General features: G+C 43.7%; 1 protein-coding gene across 7 annotated transcripts in view; it reads right to left on the reverse strand.

Moving 5' to 3' along the window:
- The window catches only part of SGSM3 (small G protein signaling modulator 3), a 746,342-nt gene that overhangs the window by 359,862 nt on the left and 362,250 nt on the right, over nt 1-24,230 (reverse strand). The gene's annotated exons all lie outside the window — the stretch shown is intronic.

A 24,230-nucleotide genomic window follows, 5' to 3' on the forward strand; every position in this document is an offset into this window, starting at 1 on the left:
AATCAAGAGCCGAGATACCGGCCAGAGAGGGTGTACACATCTCCGGCGTGGGAACGAACAGGCTCAGGTGAGTAGAACGGGGGAGGCTGGTACACTACAATAGGTTTTTCACCTCAATGTATAGAATGCATTGAGGTGAAAAACTGGGAGGGTTTACAACCCCTTTAAGAAATTACAAAACTTTTGAGTACAGTGCAATTTGACTGAGGTTTAATGGCACTCAAATGAGTAGACACAATTATGCAGCTGTCAGCAGCAAGTCAATCAAAACAAGTAGACTTCAATGATGTCAGTTTTATGAACACAAGTCAAAGTGGGTTGATCATAGGCAAGGGAGGGATCATGCCATTTGGTGGATGGAATAAGGGAGAATATATACAAAGAACAGACTGTATGCAGACATTCATTTCACTGTAAACAACCTGTTTAGAGATCCTGTTTGTTCCCTTTCTACCGTCTCCTTCTTTACTTTTCTACCAATTACTCTGGAAGTGCTGTATGGCAGTGGTTCTCAACCCTGTCCTCAAGTACCCCCAAGAGGCCACGTTTTGGGAATTTCTATTAAATAAAATAGCCATTGAAAAAATATTAAGCCATTAATTCGGATTTAAAGCACCTGTGCAAGATAAAGGAAAACCTGCAAACATGGCCTGTTGGGGGTACTTGAGGACAAGGTTGAGAACCATTGCTGTATGGGATAATACACATCTCCCATCCACCTCAGGTTGCTACCAAACAATGCTTAAACAGTTTACTTTGTATGGATCATTAACAATTGCTGTACTGGTGTGGTGTTCCTAAAGGAACTAGAATATCCATACCTTGTGTGCTAAAGAGTTATATTTTTCAGCTATGATTATTTTATGACGTGCTCCATTGATTGTATATGCATATTGACCTGATTGATCTTTCATGTTTTGCTCAGCGGTAATGTACCCTGAGACCAATTTTTCGCTGTACTCATGGATAATTACTACTTGAACTTAGTAAATGGTTCTCTTCTTTTGTCTCTATGTAACATGTTATATTGTGAAATCTAATAAACTTTGAATAACCATTTAACAACCGGGCCATAGCCGAATGACGGCTACAGCGCGGCTGGATAACTCTGGGAGGGCGTACTATGAAGTCCTCCCAGAATGGTGCGCACACGGGACTGTCCTTGCTTGCCAGGTTCACGGACCCGGCACGTCACAGATCGCGGTAAAGGGCCAAAGACAGCAGCCCTTTACCCCGTGATCGCTCCATCCAATGACGGAGCGATCACAATGTGAACAATGTGGGGTCATCCAGGTGTTCAACTCTCTCCTCACACCGATACAGCGTGTGTGGAGAGGAGAGAGATCATGTGCCCAACAAAGTTTTTGCATTTTTACTATGCTATCAGTGCCATCAGTGCCACTACAGTGCCCATCAGTGCCACTACAGTGCTTATCTGTGCCCATCAGTGCCGTTACAGTGTTCACCTGTCATTAGTGCCACTGCAGTGCCACCTATGCCCATCAGTGCCTCTACAGTGCTCATCTGTGCCACTTCAGTGCCACCCGTGTCCATCAGTTTCACCTGTGCTCATCTGTGCCACTACAGTGCTCATCTGTGCCACTACAGTACCATTAGTGCACATCAGTGTCCATAAGTGAGTGCTCATCAGTGCCACCCTATCAGTGGATCCTCATCAGTTCCAGCTAATCAGTGCAGCCACAGTGCAATAGTGCACATCAGTGCACCCAGCAGTGCACCTTCACCAGCAACCAGCAGTGCACCCTCACCAGCATCCAGCAGTGCACCCTCACCAGCATCCAGCAGTGCACCCTCACCAGCATCCAGCAGTGCACCCTCACCAGCAACCAGCAGTCAGTAGTGCACTGACATCAGCACCCAGAAGTGCACCCACATCAGCACCCAGAAGTGCACCCACATCAGCACCCAGAAGTGCACCCACATCTGTCCTAGTGTCCCTATTGCACCACAGCCCACAGTCACCAGTATTGTAAAAAAATATTTTTCCAGTGGGGAGGCATACCAGCTTCTTAGCCTGAGCAACGAGAGCAGCCGGGAGCTCTCAGAGTCTGAGTCCGATTCTGATTGGGCATATGAACCCTGTTTTAAGCAGTGGGTCTGCTACAGAATCGGAGGAAGAGGAACGTATGCCCGTGAAAAGAAGGCATTCTGGCAAGGAGCAGCAACCTACTACAAGTAGAGCAGTGGCATAACCAGCAGCTCAGTACCGTCCACCTGTAGCGCAGTGCCATCCACCTCTAGCACAGTGCCATCCACGAGAAATGGAATACCACTGCAACAAAGGCCAAGCACTAATGGGGTGTCATCTCAGCCCCTAAAGGTTAGGGTCCATGCCAGCCTACCCTATGCCCTTCAAAACCCTCTGTGACTTCCCCCTAATTCAGGAGCAGCAAACGTACCCCTTTCACCGCCCAGCCATTTTTTTCTCAGAAAAATTTCCCCAATTATATACCCCCAACCAAAATATCTCCGTCGATGAGTCACTTGTCAAATTCACAGGCAGGCTGGGCCTCAAACAGTTTATCCCCAGCAAAAGGGCCCGATAAAGGGTTAAGCTCTACAAACTTTGTGACCAAGCCACGGGGTACATCTACGCCTACCTGGTGTACGAAGGGAAGGACACCAAACTGCACCTCCCTGAATGCCCAGAGTACACTGGAGACAGTAGAAAAGTTTTCTGGGAGCTTGTCTATCCACTCCTTGTAAAGGGATATAATTTATATGTGGATAATTTCTATATAAGCTTGCCCCTCTTCCACAATCTTCACTAGAGGAAGACTCCAGCATGCGGTACAGTGAGAGCCTATAGGAAGGGCTTCCCTCAAAGGCTCATTAAAGAAAGGCTACGACAAGAGGGGAGATGGTGTCTTTGCAGAATGAGGAGATATTGGCTGTCAGGTGGAGGGACAGACAAAACGTCCACATGCTCTTATCGATTCATAATGACACCTACGTGGAAATCCCAAGAAACGTGCCAATCCGGAAACCAGCTTGTGTCCATGACTATAACTTGTTCATGGGGGGAGTGGACTTCAATGATCAGATGATCTAACCCTACCTTCCCACAAGAAAATCCCACTATTGGCACAAAAAAGCCTCTATTTTTTCAGTTTGGCCATGTATAACACTTATGTTATTTGCCAAAAATCTACCGAGACCCCACTATCCTATTTTCATTACCAAGAAGAAATTATCTCTGCCCTTTTGTACCCTGAAGGCCCACCAGAAAATATTCGCTTTGATTCAGTAAGCAGACTCCACGAACACCACGAGTTAGAAGAGACACCATGCAATATTATCCCCAATGTCCTTCCAAACCAGGCCTCTGTATACAGTTGTGCTCATAAGTTTACTTACCCTGGCAGAATTTATGATTTCTTGGCCATTTTTCAGAGAATATGAATGATAACACAAAAACGTTTCTTTCACTAATGGTTAGTGTTTGGCTGAAGCCATTTATTATCAATCAACTGTGTTTACTCTTTTTAAATCATAATCACAACAGAAACTACCCAAATGACCCTGATCAAAAGTTTACATACACTGATAATATACACACAAGTTGACACAAAGGGGTTTGAATGGCTATTAAAGGTAACCATCCTCACCTGTGATCTGCTTGCTTGTAATTAGTGTGTGTGTATAAAAGGTCAATGAGTTTCTGGACTGCTGACAGACTCTTGCAACTGACGTTTCTGGATTCTGAGTCATGGGTAAGGATGAGCTCCGGCATATTCGCACACTCCACGTGCCGAACCCGCCAGGAAGTCGGCACGGCGCTAATCACAGGCAGTGAGCCATTTTCCCGATGTGCGGCTGCAGAGATCGGGAAATGTCTCACTGCCTGTGATTAGCGCAGCACCGTGCCGACTTCCTGGTGGGCTCGGCACATGGAGTGTGCAAACACGCCGGAGCTCATCCTTAGTCATGGAGAAAGCAAAAGAATTGTCAAAGGATATGCGGGAATCGGTAGTTGAACGGTTTAAAACAGGAAAGGGATATAAAAAGATATCCAAGGAATTGAGACTGCCAATCAGCAGTGTTCAAACTCTAATCAAGAAGTGGAAAATGAGGGGTTATGTTGAAACCAAACCACGGTCAGGTAGACCATCTAAAATATCAGTCACAACTGCTAGGAAAATTGTTCAGATGCAAAGAAAAACCCACAAATAACTTCAGGTGAAATACAGGACTCTCTGAAAACATGTGGTGTGGCTGTTTCAAGATGCACAATAAGGAGGCACTTGAAGAAAGATAGGCTGCATGGTCGAGTCACCAGAAGAAAGCCATTACTACGCCAATTCCACAAAGTATCCCGCTTACAATAAGCCAAACAGCAAAGCCTCAAACCTTCTGGCACAAAGTCATGTGGAGTGATAAGACCAAAATTGAGCTTTTTGGCCACAACCATAAACGCTTCATTTGGAGATGAGTCAACAAGGTCTATGATGAAAAGGTACACCATTCCTACTGTGAAACACGGAGGTGGGTCGCTGATGTTTTGGGGATGTGCGAGCTACAAATGCACAGCAAATTTGGTCAAAATTGATGGCAAGATGAATGCAGAATGTTATCAAAAAATACTGGAGGAACATTTGCATTCATCAGCCAGGAAGCTGCCCATGGGACGTACTTGGACATTCCAACATGACAATGATCCAAAACACAAGGCCAAGTCTACCTGTCATTGGCTACAGCAGAATAAAGTGAAGGTTCTGGAGTGGCCATCTCAAGTCTGACCTCAATATCATTGAGTCACTCTGGGGAGATCTCAAACATGCAGTTCATGCAAGACAGCCCAAGAATTTACAGGAACTGGAGGTTTTTTGCCAAGAGGAATGGGCAGCTTTACCATCTGAGATGATAAAGAGCCTCATCCACAAATACCACAAAAAACTTCAAGCTGTCATTAATGTTAAAGAGGAAGTAAACCCTGCTTAGTTATACTTCCTCTTTATTTCCCTGCAAAGGTAAAGCATAATGGGCTACTATGCATCGCATAGTAGCCCATTATGTGCCACTTACCTGAAACCGAAGCCTGCGATATCACCGCTGTCCCCACTAGCAGCGAGCATCCGTCTTTAACCCTCTTCCTTCCGGGGCCACAAACTTTGGCTCTGTGACTGGCCGGAGTCGTGTGACGTCAGTCCTGCGCATGTGCGTGGGAGCTGCCAGTCACAGCATTAGAAAAGGCACGATCTGCCTTTTCTAAAGTGTGCATGAGCTGTAGACATAGGCGCATGGCTTTATTGTAAATATCTCTTAGATCTTGGAGATTTGGGAGATATTTCCAGCACCTACAAATAAGCTTTAATATACAGTGGGGACGGAAAGTATTCAGACCCCCTTAAATTTTTCATTCTTTGTTATATTGCGGCCATTTGCTAAAATCATGTAAGTTCATTTTTTTTCCTCATTAATGTACACACAGCACCCCATATTGACAGAAAAACACAGAATTGTTAACATTTTTGCAGATTTATTAAAAAAGAAAAACTGAAATATCACATGGTCCTAAGTATTCAGACCCTTTGCTGTGACACTCATATATTTAACTCAGGTGCTGTCCATTTCTTCTGATCATTCTTGAGATGGTTCTACACCTTCATTTGAGTCCAGCTGTGTTTGATTACACTGATTGGACTTGATTAGGAAAGCCACACACCTGTCTATATAAGACATTACAGCTCACAGTGCATGTCAGAGCAAATGAGAATCATGAGGTCAAAGGAACTGCCTGAAGAGCTCAGAGACAGAATTGTGGCAAGGTACAGATCTGGCCAAGGTTACAAAAACATTTCTGCTGCACTTAAGGTTCCTAAGAGCACAGTGGCCTCCATAATCCTTAAATGGAAGACGTTTGGGACGACCAGAACCCTTCCTAGAGCTGGCCGTCCGGACAAACTGAGCTATCAGGGGAGAAGAGCCTTGGTGAGAAAGGTAAAGAAGAACCCAAAGATCACTGTGGCTGAGCTCCAGAGATGCAGTCAGGAGATGGGAGAAAGTTGTAGGAAGTCAACCATCACTGCAGCCCTCCACCAGTCGGGGCTTTATGGCAGAGTGGCCCGACGGAAGCCTCTCCTCAGTGCAAGACACATAAAAGCCCGCATGGAGTTTGCTAAAAAAACACCTGAAGGACTCCAAGATGGTGAGAAATAAGATTCTCTGGTCTGATGAGACCAAGATAGAACTTTTTGGCCTGAATTCTAAGCGGTGTGTGTGGAGAAAACCAGGCAATGCTCATCACCCGTCCAATACAGTCCCAACAGTGAAGCATGGTGGTGGCAGCATCTTTGCAGCTGTGGGGGTGTTTTTCAGCTGCAGGGACAGGACGACTGGTTGCAATCAAGGGAAAGATGAATGAGGCCAAGTACAGGGATATCCTGGACGAAAACCTTCTCCAGAGTGCTCAGGACCTCAGACTGGGCCGAAGGTTTACCTTCCAACAAGACAATGACCCTAAGCACACAGCTAAAATAACGAAGGAGTGGCTTCACAACAACTCCGTGACTGTTCTTGAATGGTCCAGCCAGAGCCCTGACTTTAACCCAATTGAGCATCTCTGGAGAGACCCAAAAATGGCTGTCCACCAACGTTTACCATCCAACCTGACAGAACTGGAGAGGATCTGCAAGGAGGAATGGCAGAGGGTCCCCAAATCCAGGTGTGAAAAACTTGTTGCATCTTTCCCAAAAAGACTCATGGCTGTATTAGATCAAAAGGGTGCTTCTACTAATTACTGAGCAAAGGGTCTGAATACTTAGGACCATGTGATATTTCAGTTTTTCTTTTTTAATAAATATGCAAAAATGTCAACAATTCTGTGTTTTTCTGTCAATATGGGGTGCTGTGTGTACATTAATGTGGAAAAAAATGAACTTAAATGATTTTAGCAAATGGCTGCAAAATAACAAATATAACAAAGAGTGAAAAATTTAAGGGGGTCTGAATACTTTCCGTCCCCACTGTAGGCTTACCTGTAGGTAAAAGTGGTTGTACAGGGTGTACAACCACTTTAAAGGGGGCAATACACGGTATTAGGAACTGGGGTATGTAAACTTTTGATCAGGATCATTTAGGTAGTTTCTGTTGCTATTATGATTTAAAAAAGAGTAAACACAGTTGGTTGATAATAAATGGCTTCAGCCAAACACTAACCATAAGTGAAAGAAAAGTTTTTGTATTATCATTCATATTCTCTGAAAAATGGCCAAGAAATGATAAATTCTGCCAGGGTATGTAAACTTTTCAGCACAACTGTAGGTGACTGTTTCCACCGTTACTGTACTTCTCTACATTATTAGGAAGTATGGTAAAATGTAATTGTCATTTACCTCCACACCCCTTATACCACTGCACTAAACTGTACATACATACCACAGCCTGGGAGAAGTCTCTACCCCTGTCCCCATTCTTTCCTGACTTGCTACCTGTACTATGGACCTGCTTACTAACAAGACCAATATTTTGGCACTGCTGGCAATATCTCTACCTGCACTGAGCCTCGACTGTATGCCTGCCTGTACTGACTATGGACAATATTCCTGCCTGCTGCCTGGACAATTCCATTCACTGTCTCTGACCCATGTCCCTGCCTGCTGCCTGGATCAGGGCTCTCCTCCTGTGGACAACTACACTACTAAAACCACAGGTAATCTTTGGCTTACCCTTTGCTCAGCAGAATGTATTTTGGGGTGTAATTATTGGAATGTACATGATATGTGTTAAAAAAAACTTCTGGGAAAAAAATGAACTGTTCAAAAGACTCATTATGCCTCATAGATTATACATTGAGGTGTATGCTTTCCAAAATGGGGTCATTTTGTGGGCATTTCCATTGTCCTGGTGTTCCAGGGCCTTCAAAAGTGTAATAGGTGGTTGAGGAATGAGATGTGTCATTTATGCTCCTAGAATGCCTGAAGGTGCTACTTCAATGTTGGGCCTCTGTATGTGGACAGGCTGTGTAAAAGTCTCACACATGTGGTGTTGCCATACTCAGGAGGAGTAGCAGAATGTATGGTAGGAGGTGGATGGAAGGCGCGTGATCAGACGCTTACATCAAAACAAGTATGGTTTAATCATGTATAGGGAATACACACATATAAATATTGAATCATACAAATACTAAATAGCATACAAACAGGTAACAAAATAGGCACTAAAAAATGAATTAAAATTGGGGTATGCCCATGTTGAGGCAAGTATTTAAAAAGGGCTGACGCGTTTCGAGGGTAACCTCTTCATCAGAGCCAGGAGAACAAGAGCACAGTCTGTATGGGCCGGTAGGCCGACATGTGTACATGGAAAGGGGTGGCTAGTAGGAGGAGATGTCCTGTGTTGGGTAGTGGATCATTCCAAGTTCCATACTAGTCCTTGTCCAGGTTTTTTGCGAATATAATCGGACTGTATATTAAATGTATTTTCCTTTTTGATGGTATTGGCTGTCTGATATGCCTGTCTCCAGTGGATGTGTAGGAGTGGCTGTAGTCCCAAGAGCCCCCCGGGGTGTGGAGCCGTGTGATCCTGGAAACCGGAGGGGGGAGGAGGCGCTCCTGATGTGGCTGCAGCTGTGGACGCTCGAACAAGATGCGTCTCTCAGTCTGGGATAGGCAAAAACACCTGCCTATCCCAGACTGAGAGACGCATCTTGTTCAAGCGTCTACAGCTGCAGCCACATCAGGAGCGCCTCCTCCCCCCTCCGATTTCCAGGATCACACGGCTCCACACCCCGGCGGGCTCTTGGGACTACAGCCACTCCTACACATCCACTGGAGACAGGCATATCAGACAGCCAATACCATCAAAAAGGAAAATACATTTAATATACAGTCTGATTATAGTCGCAAAAAACCCGGACAAGGACTAGTATGGAACTTGGAATAAGTATGGAACTTGGAATAATCAACTACCCAACACAGGACATCTCCTCCTACTAGCCACCCCTTTCCATGTACACATGTCGGCCTACCGGCCCATACAGACTGTGCTCTTGTTCTCCTGGCTCTGATGAAGAGGTTACCCTCGAAACACGTCAGCCTTTTTAAATACTTGCCTCAACATGGGCATACCCCAATTTTAATTCATTTTTTAGTGCCTATTTTGTTACCTGTTTGTATGCTATGTAGTATTTGTATGATTCAATATTTATATGTGTGTATTCCCTATACATGATTAAACCATACTTGTTTTGATGTAAGCGTCTGATCACGCGCCTTCCATCCACCTCCTACCATACAATCCTTTCCAGACCACCCCGGGTCAGCTAAGGCAGCGGGACACGCTCTACCATCTCCTCCAATCCTTCCACTTTCTACAATACTACCCGTTTACTGCAGCAAACAGCCTCACAAGCGCAGGAGTATTTTTCACCACATCTTGCCTACATTCTGGAGTAGCAGAATGTATTTTGGGGTGTAATTTGTGGTATGCACATGTCATGTGAGAGAAATAACCTGTAAATATGACAATTTTGTGAAAAAAAATAAACATAATTTTGCAAAGAATTGTGGGGAAAAAATAACAATTTCAAAAAACTAACCATGCCGCTTACTAAATACATTAGAATGTCTACTTTCCAAAAAGGGGTCATTTGGGGGGTATTTGTACTTTCCTGGCTTGTTAGTGTCTCAAGAAATGAGATAGGCTTTCAGTACATCAGGTGTCATCAATTTTCAATGAATGGCATCATAGATTGTAGACTCGATAACTTTCACAAAGACCAATTAATTTCAACGGATTTGGGTTATTATTTTTACCAAAGATAAGTAGCAGTATAAATTTTGTCCAAAATTTATGAAGAAAAATTACAAATTTTCTAAATTTTATAAAATTTTATAAAATTTAAAACAGAAACAAAGAAAAATGCATTATTTTTTACAACTTTTTCGGTCTTTTTTCATTTATAGCGCAAAAAATAAAAAACCCAGTGGTGATTAAATACCACCAAAAGAAAGCTCTATTTGTGTGAAAAAAAAGGACAAAAATTTCATATAGGTACAGTTTATGTAATTGTCATTCAAAATGTGAGCACCGAAAGTTGAAAATTGGTTTGGTTAGGAAGGGGGTTTAAAGCGTAACTTCAGTCATGTTTTTCAACTTTTCATCTTAAATCTTCTGTCCTTGTTGTTTTAACTTTGGATAGTAAAACATTTTTTTAATCAAGTAAATACCTTATACAGCCCACTTCCTGTTTCTTGTCTGGTAAAAAGCCCAGGCTTATGACATCATGCACTACTCTCACTCTCGTGAGAGTTTGCCAAGAAGGGAGAGGGGGGATGAGTCATAAAAGGTCCAATGAGAACTGCAGAGCTGGAGGTGTGCCCCTGTGTCTGTGTAAATCCAGGAAGTGAACAGGCAGCAGCTTCAGCTGCCTAAAGTCAAAATGGTTGCAACCAGACTCAGTGGAGGCAGATTTCTACAGCATATTTGGCAAGTAAAGAATCACAGTATATATAAAATATTATACAAAGTCTTCGAACGGAAGCTTCAGAATGACAAAGATGTTTTTATTACAAATTAAGTGAACCGACTGCAGTTCCTCTTTAAGTGCCCAGTGGTTAAATATAAATATGAAGTACATTAGAAGTGTCAGAGAACATTAAACCACACTGACAATTTGTTCGTTGAGCATTATCCAAGACACCTTTCGTTTATATAGTGAGAAACACACCAAAGTATTTTTCCATGAACAGGCTGTAGAAAGTTTTGCAGCCAGGAGCATAAAGAAAATCAGACGCTGCTTGGAAGATGCTCAATTGGCCCATTTAATAGAGAGATATGAGGTTGTTGGGGGACCGGGATCTCTGAAACCTTCCGTATCAAAGCAAATACCTTATTCCAGAAACCAAGTAACCTCGGACACTCCCACCGTATATGATAGTGCCATAGTGCCAAGCGCGTGGCATCCTCAAAAACATAGGGGTGAGGAAGACAGATACAACCTTGACAAACGGAAAGGCACCATGTACCACCTCATCAGTACTTTGACATTGGCCTCCACTGGGGAAACATTCAAGATACCCTTATAAGCCAAATAGAAGGAGGCGTGCCAACGATCCATATCACTTTTAGAGGCTAGATCCGAATCCCACGCCTGCATGTATGGAAATTTGTCAGGGGAATCAAGCAGAAGCCTATAGATGGTAAAAATATCTCCCTTGCGCCCTGCTTCCTGGATTCACCATGTCTCATAGGGGGTGACCTTAGAATCCTTAGTCACCGATGGGCCTAGGGAATGCAAGAAATTAAAAATTTGGAGAAATCAAAAGATTTCCGACGAGGGCATTTTCAATTCGGATCGACAGTGGGCTAGCGAGAACAGGCCGCAAGGGGTCACAAAGTGCCCAATTCTGTATAGGCCCTTATTGAGAGACCAGCGGGAAGTCTCAGGTTCCTGACAGGGGGGGAAGGCGGGATTGTTAAACAGATGGTTTAGAGGGTGAAAAGGTAAAACCAGCTTAGGATTGTTTTGCACTCCATCCCAGACAGCCAAAGAATTATATAAGATGGGAGCCAATTTGGGCGTTCTACGCTTTGCTAATTGCCATAATCCAGATGTACCCCGCTCACTGCTACCCAATCCAGCTTTTCTGTGCAAGCATATACTGTGGAGAGCTGAGCTACTTGCGCTGCCTAATACCTGGCCAGCTGGGGGAGACCTAGGCCACCCACTGTTTTATGTGCAAATAAGACTTGTTTGGAGAGCCTATGCCCCTTGCCCCCCCTTTATTGGGATTGTATGTGATAGACCAACACAAAGTGACACATAATTGTGAAGTGGAAGGAAAATAATAAAATGGTTTTCAAATTGTTTTACAAATAAATATCTGAAAAGTGTGGTGTGCATTTGTATTCAGCCCCCTTTACTCTGATACCCCTAACTAAAATCTAGTGGAACCAATTGCCCTCAGAAGTCACCTAATTAGTAAATAGAGTACATCTGTGTGTAATTTAATCTCAGTATAAATACAGCTTTTCTGTGAAGCCCTCAGAGGTTTGTTAGAGAACCTTAGTGAACAAACAGCATCATGAAGGCAAGGAACACACCAGACAGGTCAGGGATAAAGTTGTGGAGAAGTTTAAAGCAGGGTTAGGTTATAAAAAAAATCCCAATCTTTAAACCTCTCACGGAGCATTGTTCAATCCATCATCCGAAAATGGAAATAGTATGGCACAACTGCAAACCTACCAAGACATGGTCGTTCACCTAAACTGACAGACCGGGCAGAGAGCACCAATCAGAGAAGCAGCCAAGAGGCCCATGGTAACACAGGACAACTATTAGTCGTGCACTCCACAAATCTGGCCGTTATGGAAGAGTGGCAAGAAGAAAGTCATAAGAAGTCCTGTTTGCAGTTTGCAAGAAGCCATGTGCAGGACACAGCAAACATGTGGAGGAATGTGCTCTGGTCAGATGAGGCCAAAATTTAACTTTTTGGCCTAAAAGTAAAATGCTATGTGTGATGGAAAACACTGTATATAACCCTGAACACACCATCCCCACCGTGAAACATGGTGGTGGCAGCATCATGTTGAAGAAGAAAGAAGAAAACCTGTTAGGCCCCTTTCACACGATAAGCCCACTCGGGTCCACCTGTCCATTTTTCAGGCAGATCAGAGCGGGCCACCCATTGACTCCTATGGGCAGATGGATGTCAGCAGAGATGTGTCCACTGACACCCGTCTGCCATCCGATCAAGACCGACATATGGCGATAAGTTCACCATCCGTCTGGCTCAGGATCAGATCGTCAGATTTCCCTATAGAAATCTGCGGGGCTCTGATAGGTCCCACCCTGCTCAGTGAGCAGAGATGGACCTGTAATCCGCCGGGTCAGCGGAGATCAACGGAGCGATCTCCCACTGAGCTAACGGAATCCGCCCCATGTGAAAGGTTCCTTAGAGTCTGCAAAAGACTTGAGACGGGGCGGAGGTTCACCTTTCAGCAGGACAACAACCCTAAAGATAAAGCCAAAGCTTCAATGGAATGGTTTAGATGATAGCATATCCATGTGTTAGAATGGCCCAGTCAAAGTCCAGACGTAAATCCAATTTAGAATCTGTGGTAAGACTTGAAAATTGCTATTGCTCTATCCAATCTGACTACTGAAATTAAGCTATTTTGCAAAGGAGCATGGGCAAAAATTTGACTCTCTAAATGTGCAAAGCTGGTAGAGACATACCCAAAAAGTCTTATGCCCCGTACACACGGTCAGATTTTCTGATGGAAAATGTCCGATCGGAGCGTGTTGTCGGAAATTCCGACCGTGTGTGGGCTCCATCGGACATTTTCCGACACACAAAGTTGGAGAGCAGGAGATAAAATTTTCCGACAACAAAATCCGATCGCGTCAATTCCGACCGTGTGTGGCCTGTTCCGACGCACAAAGTGCCACGCATGCTCAGAAGAAATTCCGACACGGAACAGCTCGTTCTGGTAAAGTTAGCGTTCGCAATGGATACAGCACTTTTGTCACGCTGCAATGTTAAAAATGGTTTAATACAGCGCAATCTCTTCTTCTTTATAATGTGACAAGAATATAGTAGTTTTGCTGCTCATATTCACACAGACTTCTCACAAACTTATTTTGTTACTATTTATCGGGATTCCCTCAATATATTTTGATTTCTCACATCTGACAACATTTTTTTTTTGTATTTTTTTTTTTTTTGGCTTTAATGTAGATTCTTTTTTTGTGTTTGTATTTTTTTGAAGGGTGTTATTTTTTTGGGGGGATTTTGATTTGTACTCCCGAAAATGTTTGTGTGTGTTTTTTGTGACAAGTTCCCACAACACCATTGATATGTTGTTATATTTAATCTGTAGGAGATTGTTTGGTGTTGTTGTCCCTTGTTAATTTCACATTTTATGTTAGAAATGTACCTGAATCGTCACCAACAAACTGTCCTTTTTGGATAAAAACACACACAGGAGAGTAGAATTTCCCTCAAAAAATTTTACTAAAAGGGGTCACAACTAAACAAAGAGGGAGGCAACGCTGGAGAAACTGCAGAAGTGGGTGAAGCCTTGGACCCCCAGGGCACACATCAACTATTTAAAAGCAAAATTGGTGGCCTGAGGAGTCCTTATCTAAGGGAGGGCAGTCTGGTCCAGAAGTCCCTGAGATCCGGAAATCAGCAGATGACATCTGTGTCCCCAGGCTGTGGTCATACAAGAGACTGCAGCTTTTGTCAGACCAGACTGAACCCAGGGCCATCACTCTCAGGTCTTCTTTCCACGCCTCCTTCCACGCGGTGGCTCTGGTGGTGGAGTTGTGGCAGCAGGAGGAGGATGGTCCAACTCAACCACGTCGGTCTTGGGTGTTAGTTCCCCACTCACCCCCTTACGTAGGACTTTATACATAAGGTCCTCACAGAGCTTGCGTTGACCCTCCTGCATGCCCTGCAGTTTGGTGGCAGCCATGCAGGCAAAGGCCTCTTCAGGAGTGGGTAAGGCTCGTAGGGACGCCTAAGCCTCCTGAATTAGCCTGAACGCAGAATCCTGCACGGGACTCGGAGTCGTCTTCCTGGCTCTTTTATATGGAAGGCGGAGGGGAGGAACCTGCGATTCAGTCAGGCTGTGACTTGTCCCAGGCTTCTCTTGGCTGACACTTAGCCCCGCCTCCTCCTGGCTGCCACTAATCCCCGCCTCCTCCTGACTGCCACATTCCACAACCTCCTCCTGGCTGAGGTCTTCCTGTGTATGAAAAAGGGACATAGTTTTAGTATTTTAGTCATCAATCACACACAATTTTCACCTCCTGACTGTTGCAAATTGAATGTTAACAAATATAACAGACTATCCTTCTGAGCCCAGCAGTTTTCATTCTTGTCCCAAATTTGGGTGCCCACTACTGTCTATTGATATGTAAAACTCTTTTTTCAATCAGCAATTAGTGATCAATAATAACATCTAGTAAATATCATTTCTTTATTGACCAGAAATCTGTAGAACAATGCTATACCTGACTCCAGCTGGGCTCCTGCAATTCTTCCTGGCTGGAAGGACCAGGTTGGACATCGGAAGCCTCAGCTGGGGTGGAAGGAAGAGTGGAAGGAAGAGTAGAGAGGGATTCCCTGACTTCAGTGTGGTCTGACAGAAACCACAGCCTGGGGACATAAACGTCATCTGCTGCAGCTCTGGATCTCTGGGAATCTGTGACCTTCTTGCGCTCCCTAAGATAAGTGCTCCTCAGGCCACCAATTTTGGTTTTTAAATAGGGGATGGTTGCTGTGGGGACCACCGGCTTCACCAACTCCAGCAGTTTCTCCAGCGCTGCCTGCCTCTTTTGTTTATGGTTATAGTGGGGGTGTCTCACCTGCCACAGACAGGGCAGCTCCCTGTACTTGTCTATGAACAGGGGGAGGAAATTGTGGTCGTTGAACCCATCCATTTTCTCTGCAAGACACAACACGAGACAAACCCTAATGTCAGGCCAAACTCCCCTAATCTTGTTACAATATAGGATTCCATTTCGAAGCAGTATAGGCCCAAGTTTAGATCCTACCTTCGTTATCACGATCGGCGCCTCCGATGCTCCTTCCTCCGCTCACAGATCGTACGTAAGCCGCACGCGTGTTACGCTTTATACACACTGCGCATGCGTGTAACTCCGCCCGCCCCTGACGTTCTTTCTAGTCTATTCCCCGCCCCTTTTCGTTCGGCGCAGTGGGGGAAGAGCACATGGCGGAGACACAGCAGGATCGTGCTAATTGTAGCAACGAGGAGGAGGAGGAGGAGGAGGAAAGGCCGGATCCGGACACGTCCCGATCCAGAAGGAGATTTAAGGACTCAAATATGTCCTTTGGGGAGATGTTGGAGATTGTGGACATCCTGAAGAGGGCCGACTATGATGGAAAGTATGGGCCTTACCCCAACCCCAATATCAGAAAGGCCAAGATCATGGCGAAAGTGGTCAAGAGTCTGCACCGGAAATTCAGGGTACGACGATCGAAAGATCAGCTCAGGAAGCGGTGGTCGGACCTCAAATTACGAGAACATGAGCAGTACAGAAAGATCCGGAGAGTGCTGCAAAAAAGTAATAAGTTGTGCTGTGTTCCTATTCTTTTTGTCTTTATTACGTTCGTGCTGCTCCATGTGCTTTTAGGAACTGTTGTACAGTTTTAAATGGCAACTTTCATGTTCATGGGCACATTATTCGTTCGTATCAAACATTTTTCTTTCGGACTCAAAAATACCATTGTTTAGGCCATATGCATTTGGCCACCATTTTTACGCCCTATACTTGTCTTAAAAAAATTGGGTTGTGTAGATGGCTTTGTTACTAGAATGAAATGCAAACTAGATTCTGTGTAAGGAGAGGACACCGAGCAGCTGTTTTCACATCTGGACACTGCAGCACTAGTGTGGGACCCCAGAACACCATTTTTATTAGGGGGGTCACACAGGTGCTCCAGTGTATACTATGGGGGGGGGCTACATCTGTGAAGCTTGTACCAAACAGGTAAAGTATTGCAGCTTGACAAAGGACACTGAAAATGCTACATTTTGGAACTCTGCTAAAATTGACAATTGTACCCCACTTCCAAGCAATGTTTCCTATTTCTGTGTGCTAATTATACCATTTTGTTTGACATAGGGGATAAAAGACTCGGAGGACACCCCTCATCCGAGGAGACCACAGACCCCCCACCTCTGGAAGAAGGGGAAATCCCCCCAACCCAAGAAGAGCAGGAGGAGGAAGACGTGGTGGAACTAGTCACCACAACAGGTGATTGTCTGCGACCACAGGCTCAGGTAAGGGATGGATGGCGGCATATTTTTGACACCTAATTTTTTTTTGAGGTTCCTCTCTTTTTAGGTGATCGTGATGTTGTGGATCCAGATCCTTTCACATCCGAAAGTGCCCAGATCCTGATCGGGGAGATCATGGGGTGTAATTTACAATTGGAAAACATCAAGAAAAACATCAAAGATGTTATTCAAAAAAATAAAAACATCATTGATATTTTGGGGCGAGTTTAAAACCACTCCAAATCACTTTCTTCTTTTGTGTGCTACAATGTGCAAAATGTTTTTGTGATTTTTACCAAGCCAAATTTGGAGGATGCACACAGTGTGTCAACATGTGCTATCTGCCATCACGGGAGATCAATGGGCGCGTTTTGGGGGTGCAACCCCTTCCTCAATAATAAAGTAGCGGTGAGGAAGGGCTTGCTCCCCCAAAACACGTCCCTTGATCCCCCGTGATGGCAGGTCGCACATGTTGACATTGGTAAATTGCTGTGCATCTTCCAAATTTGGCTTTTCCTGGGGTGACTTCACCCCATCTGAACGCAATATCAAACACAGTTCCTAAATACTCATGTCTGATATTGCCTTCAAGTTCTACAAAATGTGACGTTTGTAAGTTCAAGATTTGTGTCTTTCTTGTTGGTTTTACACATGTCTGTTTTATCTAAAATGGACATTTCTATTTTTGATAATGCTACCCCAAAAATTGTTAGACAACAAACATGTTGGTTTGTTTGAAAAACCTTTGGTAAATGCACATGTGATTGTGCAGGTATAAAAAAGTTTGTTAAGCAAGAATGTGTGGATTATTGTCTCAACGCTACAACACTTTTGGGGTGATGTCATTGGTGTTTTCAGAGAAAATGGGGGTTATTTACTAAGGGCAAATCCTCTTGGCACTACAAGTGCAGTTGCAATGCAGTTGCAACTGCACTTGTAGTGAAATTTTTTTTGCATTTAGTAAATAACAGCCAACAGTGCTTTGTATAATAAGGTTACACAATCACGACATTTTCTGGACTCAACACATTTCTGTCAGGGTCAGCTAAAACAAACACAAGCAGTAAATGTCCACAAAGAATTTCTTTTTTTTTTTAATTATAAAAAGGCTTCACAGATTTGCTGACATATTGATAGCCCCCCTACCCGCAAAGAACTCCAGGTAGCGTAACCGGACATCACGGGCACTCAGGGAGGGCAAGCCAGGACGGCCGCTTTCAAGCGCCGTCAGTGTGGTTTCATGTATCATTCCGGCCTCAGGCCAAACTAAGCCAGCATAGTTGGCCGAATGTTTCCTTAAAAAGTTATGGAGAATACAGCACGCAAGTATAATATGGTTCAGTTTATACTCCGCCATATGGATGGGTGTCATAAATAGGCGGAATCGGCTGGCCAGGATTCCAAATGTGTTCTCCACCACTCTTCGGGCTCTGGCCAGCCGGTAATTAAAAACCCTCTGTTCCGGGGTGAGGGTCCTCATCGGGAATGGCTGCATCAGGTGGTCCCCCAGCGCAAACGCTTCATCAGCAACAAACACAAATGGGAGTCCTTCCACATTGTCCTCTGGAGGTGGCAAGTCCAAGCTGCCATTCTGGAGACGCCTGTAGAACTCCGTCTGGGCGATGACTCCACCATCGGACATCCGGCCATTCTTCCCCACGTCCACATACAAGAAGTCGTAATTAGCCGACACCACCGCCAACATCACTATACTATTGAACCCCTTATAGTTGAAATAGTACGACCCCGAGTTGGGTGGTGGGACGATGTGGACGTGTTTCCCATCAATTGCCCCTCCGCAGTTAGGAAAGTCCCACCGCTGGGCAAAGTGGGAGGCCACAGTCTGCCATTCCTGTGGCGTAGAAGGAAACTGTTGAGGGAAAAAATAAAACATTACTATTTTTGCTCAGAAACATGGCAAGCAGATTAGGCACAAACATTATATGGGTCAACCTCCAGATAGCATTTAGTAAGGGGAATTTAACAACGCCAAAGTATAAGGTACACCTATCATATCCCCCCCCCCCCCTCTCATGGGCCATTTCTAACATTATGGGGTGTGTGGAAATCTTGGACAGGTAACCCTCTTCACTTAATTGAGAGATGAATGCCTAAATAATGGGTATTACTTGGAACAGCCCCTCCTTAGTTAAACTATTGGCAGCCCACTGGACAGGTAAGAAGTGTCATAATACCAAGATATAAATACACATTGTACACATTTGAGGACATTTGGACATTCTGCTATTACCTATCAAGATAATAATAGAATACAAAAACTTTAAACAGTACCATTGGAAAGTATACAGGCAGGCCCTTGCATTACATGCTTTGGGTAATTCATCCATACATCTGAGCACAAAAGAGATGGGTATAGTGTGTATGGGTTTGGCAAAGTCAGCAGATAGATGATTGAGGATAGATAGAGAATTGTGATCAGCTGAGTTAGCAGTTGGGGGGGGGGGGTTACTAAAAATTATTTGGGGACACCACACAAAAAAAGCCTCTGGCACTCTGCCTGAATTTAAAGAAAAAATAACATTTCAAAACATTTTAGGGGGTGTTTGGGGTAAAGCACTACTATGGAGCTGATAAAATACATTGTTAAGTGACTACATGAGGTGAATATAGGGCCAGGAGACACCATGCTGGAGAGGTTATTGAAGGGCAAATAAGTATGAAGGACCTAAAATAATAATTACATAAAAATCCAGCATGCATGAGGAGAAAGGGGACATTCACAGCATATTCCAATCATGGTAATTATGGAATGAGGAAATAAATACAATATATTAGCAAACATTCAATACAATAAAATGTGATATTAAAGAATAAATCTTACCTTCATATACTCCTTCTGCAGGACCTGGATGATGACAGAACAGGTCTCTGGGATAATGATCCCCAGAGCCTGGGGGGAGATGCCTGTCGAGAACTTCAAGTCCTGCAGGCTTCTCCCTGTCGCCAAGTACCGCAGGGTAGTGACCAGCCTCTGCTCCAGAGTGATGGCTTGCCTCATGCAGGTATCCTGCCTGCTAATATAAGGGGACAGCGAAGCCAACAGACAGTGAAACACGGGGTCCATCATCCTGAGAAAGTTCCTGAAATCATCAGGATTATTCTCACGGATCTCACGGAGCAAAGGCATATGAGAGAACTGGTCACGCTGAAGCAACCAATTCTTGGTCCATGAACTCCTCCCCACCCTGTTCATGGACTGGACTTGTGTCAAGGTCAGGACCCCAACACCAAGCCCCCGCACAGCACGAACTCTACGAGGAGTACACATACGCAACATGGCTAGGAAACAGTCGGCTGCTCAGAACGAAGTAACAGAACGCACTGAAGAACAGCAAGGCCTGTGAAGAGCGACCTGAAAAACAGTAACAAACTAACAAGAATACAATGACTAATTAAAGTCACGCGGAACTTGCTGAACGCACTGAAGAGCAGATACAAACCCACAAGCACAAACTGAACGGCAGAAAACGATCTGAAAGCCACGAGTCTGAAAAAGCGCGAATCGTCTCTCACCAAACTTTTACTAACACGAGATTAGCAAAAGGAGCCCAAAGGGTGCCGCGCTTGGTTTTGAACCGGCCTTTTCTAGTCTCGTCGTACATGCTTGACGTCACCGCGTTCTTGGCGATCGGAAATTCCGACAACTTTGTGCGACCGTGTGTACGCAAAACAAGTTTGAGCCAACATCCGTCGGAAAAAATCCTAGGATTTTGTTGTCAGAATGTCCGAACAAAGTCCGACCGTGTGTACGGGGCATTACAGTTGTAATTGCAGTGAAAGCTGGTTCTACAAAGTATTGATTCAGGGGGGCTGAATACAAATGCACGCTAAACTTTTCAGATATTTGTAAAAAAAATTTAAAAACCATTTATCATTTTCCTATCACTTCACAATTGTGGCACTTTGTGTTGGTCTATCGCATAAAGTCCCAATAAAACACATTTACATTTTTGGTTGTAACATGAGAAAATGTGGAAAATTTCAAGGTGTATTAATACTTTTTCAAGGCACTGCAGTAGCATTAAAATCTTAGGATAAGAATCCTAGGATAAAACAAATGAGGGAAAAAATCCCTGAAAGAGTTAAAGATGACTCAGAGGAGTGTTGTGACTTAAGTGGGGTACACACTATAAGAAAATCGGGCGAACATTCGTCCGATTTTTCTCGATGTTTCACAGCAAATCGAAACCGATGAAAAAAAATTCTTACGAATATTCTTGTACGACAAAGGCTTTTTTTGTTGTTTATTGTTTCAGATCATGCGCAGTCTTTTCTGATTTTTCTTGTACGAATATCGTACAAGCACTGTACACATTAAAACGAAAATCGGCTGTCGAAAGTTGTGTACACATTATATGATAATCATACAAAAATTCTTTGGATCAAAATGTTCGCACAATTTTTCTTATGCCCCGTACACACGGTCGGATTTTCCGACGGAAAATGTGTGATAGGACTTTGTTGTCAGAAATTCCGACCGTGTGTAGGCTCCATCACACATTTTCCATCGGATTTTCCGACACACAAAGTTTGAGAGCAGGATATAAAATTTTCCGACAACAAAATCTGTTGTCGGAAATTCCGATCGTGTGTACACAAATCCGACGGACAAAGTGCCACGCATGCTCAGAATAAATAAAGAGATGAAAGCTATTGGCCACTGCCCCATTTATAGTCCCGACGTACGCGTTTTACGCCACTGCGTTCAGAACGATCGGATTTTCCGACAACTTTGTGTGACCGTGTGTATGCAAGACAAGTTTGAGCCAACATCCGTCGGAAAAAATCCTAGGATTTTGTTGTCGGAATGTCCGAACAAAGTCCGACCGTGTGTACGGGGCATAAGTGCGTATGTGCCTTTAGACACGGGACAGCTATCCAGGCAACCATTTGAGGGTGTGTGCAAAACGATATTGCGCCATGTGTATATATAATAAATAAAATGACACAAATGATCTGTGACAGACAGCAGCTCTCACAAAAATATATACCTCATACCAAAAAAACAAAATCAACGTGTAGCGCTGTCAAACATAACCTTATTTGAATAAAGTGCATAAAGTCCATCTATTATATGAAAATAAAAATGAAGAAAAAAAAAAGGGGGGAAAATTATATTCCAAATATCCCAACTAAACATCCACAGAGTGAACTGAAGAGTGTGTTGATCCAATATTCAATCGGTGAAGACACCCGGTGCTCCCCACAGGATAGATAGGGCAAATATATCTGCTTACCAGATATTAGGCCCTCCCAAGGTCTATATGTGCATCATTGAGCTTTCACCCCTCAATACAGGTATAACCGCATCAGCTGTCCAGCCTGCTTGGTTGGATTCCACAGGTGTATCCCCCACAGCTATCAACAATCAAGGGAACTCCAGAGTACAGTCACACAGTGTGCATATGGAAGAGGAAGATAAACTCATTGCGCAACATTCTTTAAAAGCACACAGGAGTTTATTAACCCCTTGCCGACCAGCGCACGATGATATACCTTGGCACAATGGCACGGCTGGGCAAATGGGCGTACAGGTACATCCCCTTAAAATCGCGTCATAGTAGGCGCTCATGCGCCCGCAGCGTACTCCGTGAGCGTGCCCGCGGACTCTACGTCCGCGATTGTATCATGGAGAGGCAGAACGGGGAAACAAGGCATTTCCCTGTTCTGTCTAGCAACATGACAGAGATCTAGTGCTCCCTGTCATTGGGAGCAGTGATCTCTGTAATGTTCTAGTGAAACAACCCCCCTACAGTTAGAAACACTCCCTAGGACACATTTAAACCCTTGATCGCCCTCTAGTGTTTAACCCCTTCCCTGCCAGTGTCATTTACACAGTAATTAGTGCATTTTTATAGCACTGATTGCTGTATAAATGACAATGGTCCCAAAATAGTGTCAAAAGTGTCCGATCTGCCCGCCATAATGTCGCAGTCACAATAGAAATTGCAGATCGACGCCATTACTAATAAAAACAAAACATTTATAATAAAAATGCCATAAATCTATCCCCTATATTGTAGACGCTATAACTTTTGCGCAAACCAATCAATATACGCTTATTGCTTTTTTTGTTTACCAAAAATATATAGAAGAATACATACCGGCCTAAACTGACAAAAGACATTTTTTTTTATATATATTTTTTGGGGATATTTATTATATCAAAAAGTAAAAAATATTGCTTTTTTTTTCAAAATTGTCGCTCTTTTTTTGCTTATAGCGCAAAAAATAAAAACCGCAGAGGTGCTCAAATACCACCAAAAGAAAGCTCTATTTGTGGGGGAAAAAAAGGACGTCAATTTTGTTTAGGTGCAACGTCGTATGACCGCGCAATTGTCAGTTAAAGCGACGCAGTGCCGTACCGCAAAAAGTGCTCTGGTCAGGAAGGGAGTAAATCCTTCCAGGCCCGAAGCGGTTAAAGGTTTTACTTACAGCACAAATGGAAACAAATGTGCTCAAACAAATAGGCTCAAATGGAAACACTGTTTTGTCCAGCACCCTCCACGGGTGCTCAGACGTCACCACTGCTCCGTGCCTAGCCTGACATACGTTTTGTAAGGGCCTGCGGTGCTCACATCACTTATTTATATCCAGAAAAATTCTAATGCCGAACACTAGAGAGCAGTGCAACTATCAAACAGTATTGGAACCAGCGTGAACCGCACCACCATATTGCTGTAAGACTCCTCTTACGGCGGCCATGCTCCAAAAGATAAAATGCGCTCTATTTTTGCGACAATTGACCGAACATATTGCTGTTTGATACTGCACATACGATCAGTCCACACACATATTTATAAGTAATCAAATATTATGTTCAGTTAACCATAGTGCAATTGGTCCTATCATAACCATATCATACCCATCAACTAGTATTTATAATCTCACTATCAACATGGCGGTAATTATCTTATTCAAAATTCATTTCTACACAATTAAACATAAATCAATAATTACTATATTTAATATAATAAAATGATGGATGATAGATAATAAAAATGTAATTATGAATGCAATAAAAATAAACGTAGTCCCTGCTAATTAAAATATTTAACTATTGTTGATAAAACTATTAATATTCCACTCAACATTTAACCCCTTTGGCTGATGAGCCCTGAGTTCATATATCCGAGTTTCTCGCCTGAATATATATAGAACCATATTACTGCCCCTCCAATGTGGTATACCAACCTCAATACCCGCTGTAATGATATCACGTACTGGACACACGAAAAGCTGTAATTAGCGGCCATGTTGTTCGGGAATCTTATGTCAATCATGACAGTCTTGGCTAACAGTTACACATTGCAGTAGCAATCTGAACCCCCTTCCCTCCTTCCCTTATTTCCAGGAATTCATAGGCTTAACTCAGAACACTTCAAAAGAGTTGTTATCTCAACATAGAGGAAGCAAACCCCTTAGGAATGCATAGC

The sequence above is a fragment of the Aquarana catesbeiana genome, linkage group LG07 (genome assembly GCF_042186555.1).
Source record: "Aquarana catesbeiana isolate 2022-GZ linkage group LG07, ASM4218655v1, whole genome shotgun sequence".
Taxonomy (NCBI): Eukaryota; Metazoa; Chordata; class Amphibia; order Anura; family Ranidae; genus Aquarana; species Aquarana catesbeiana.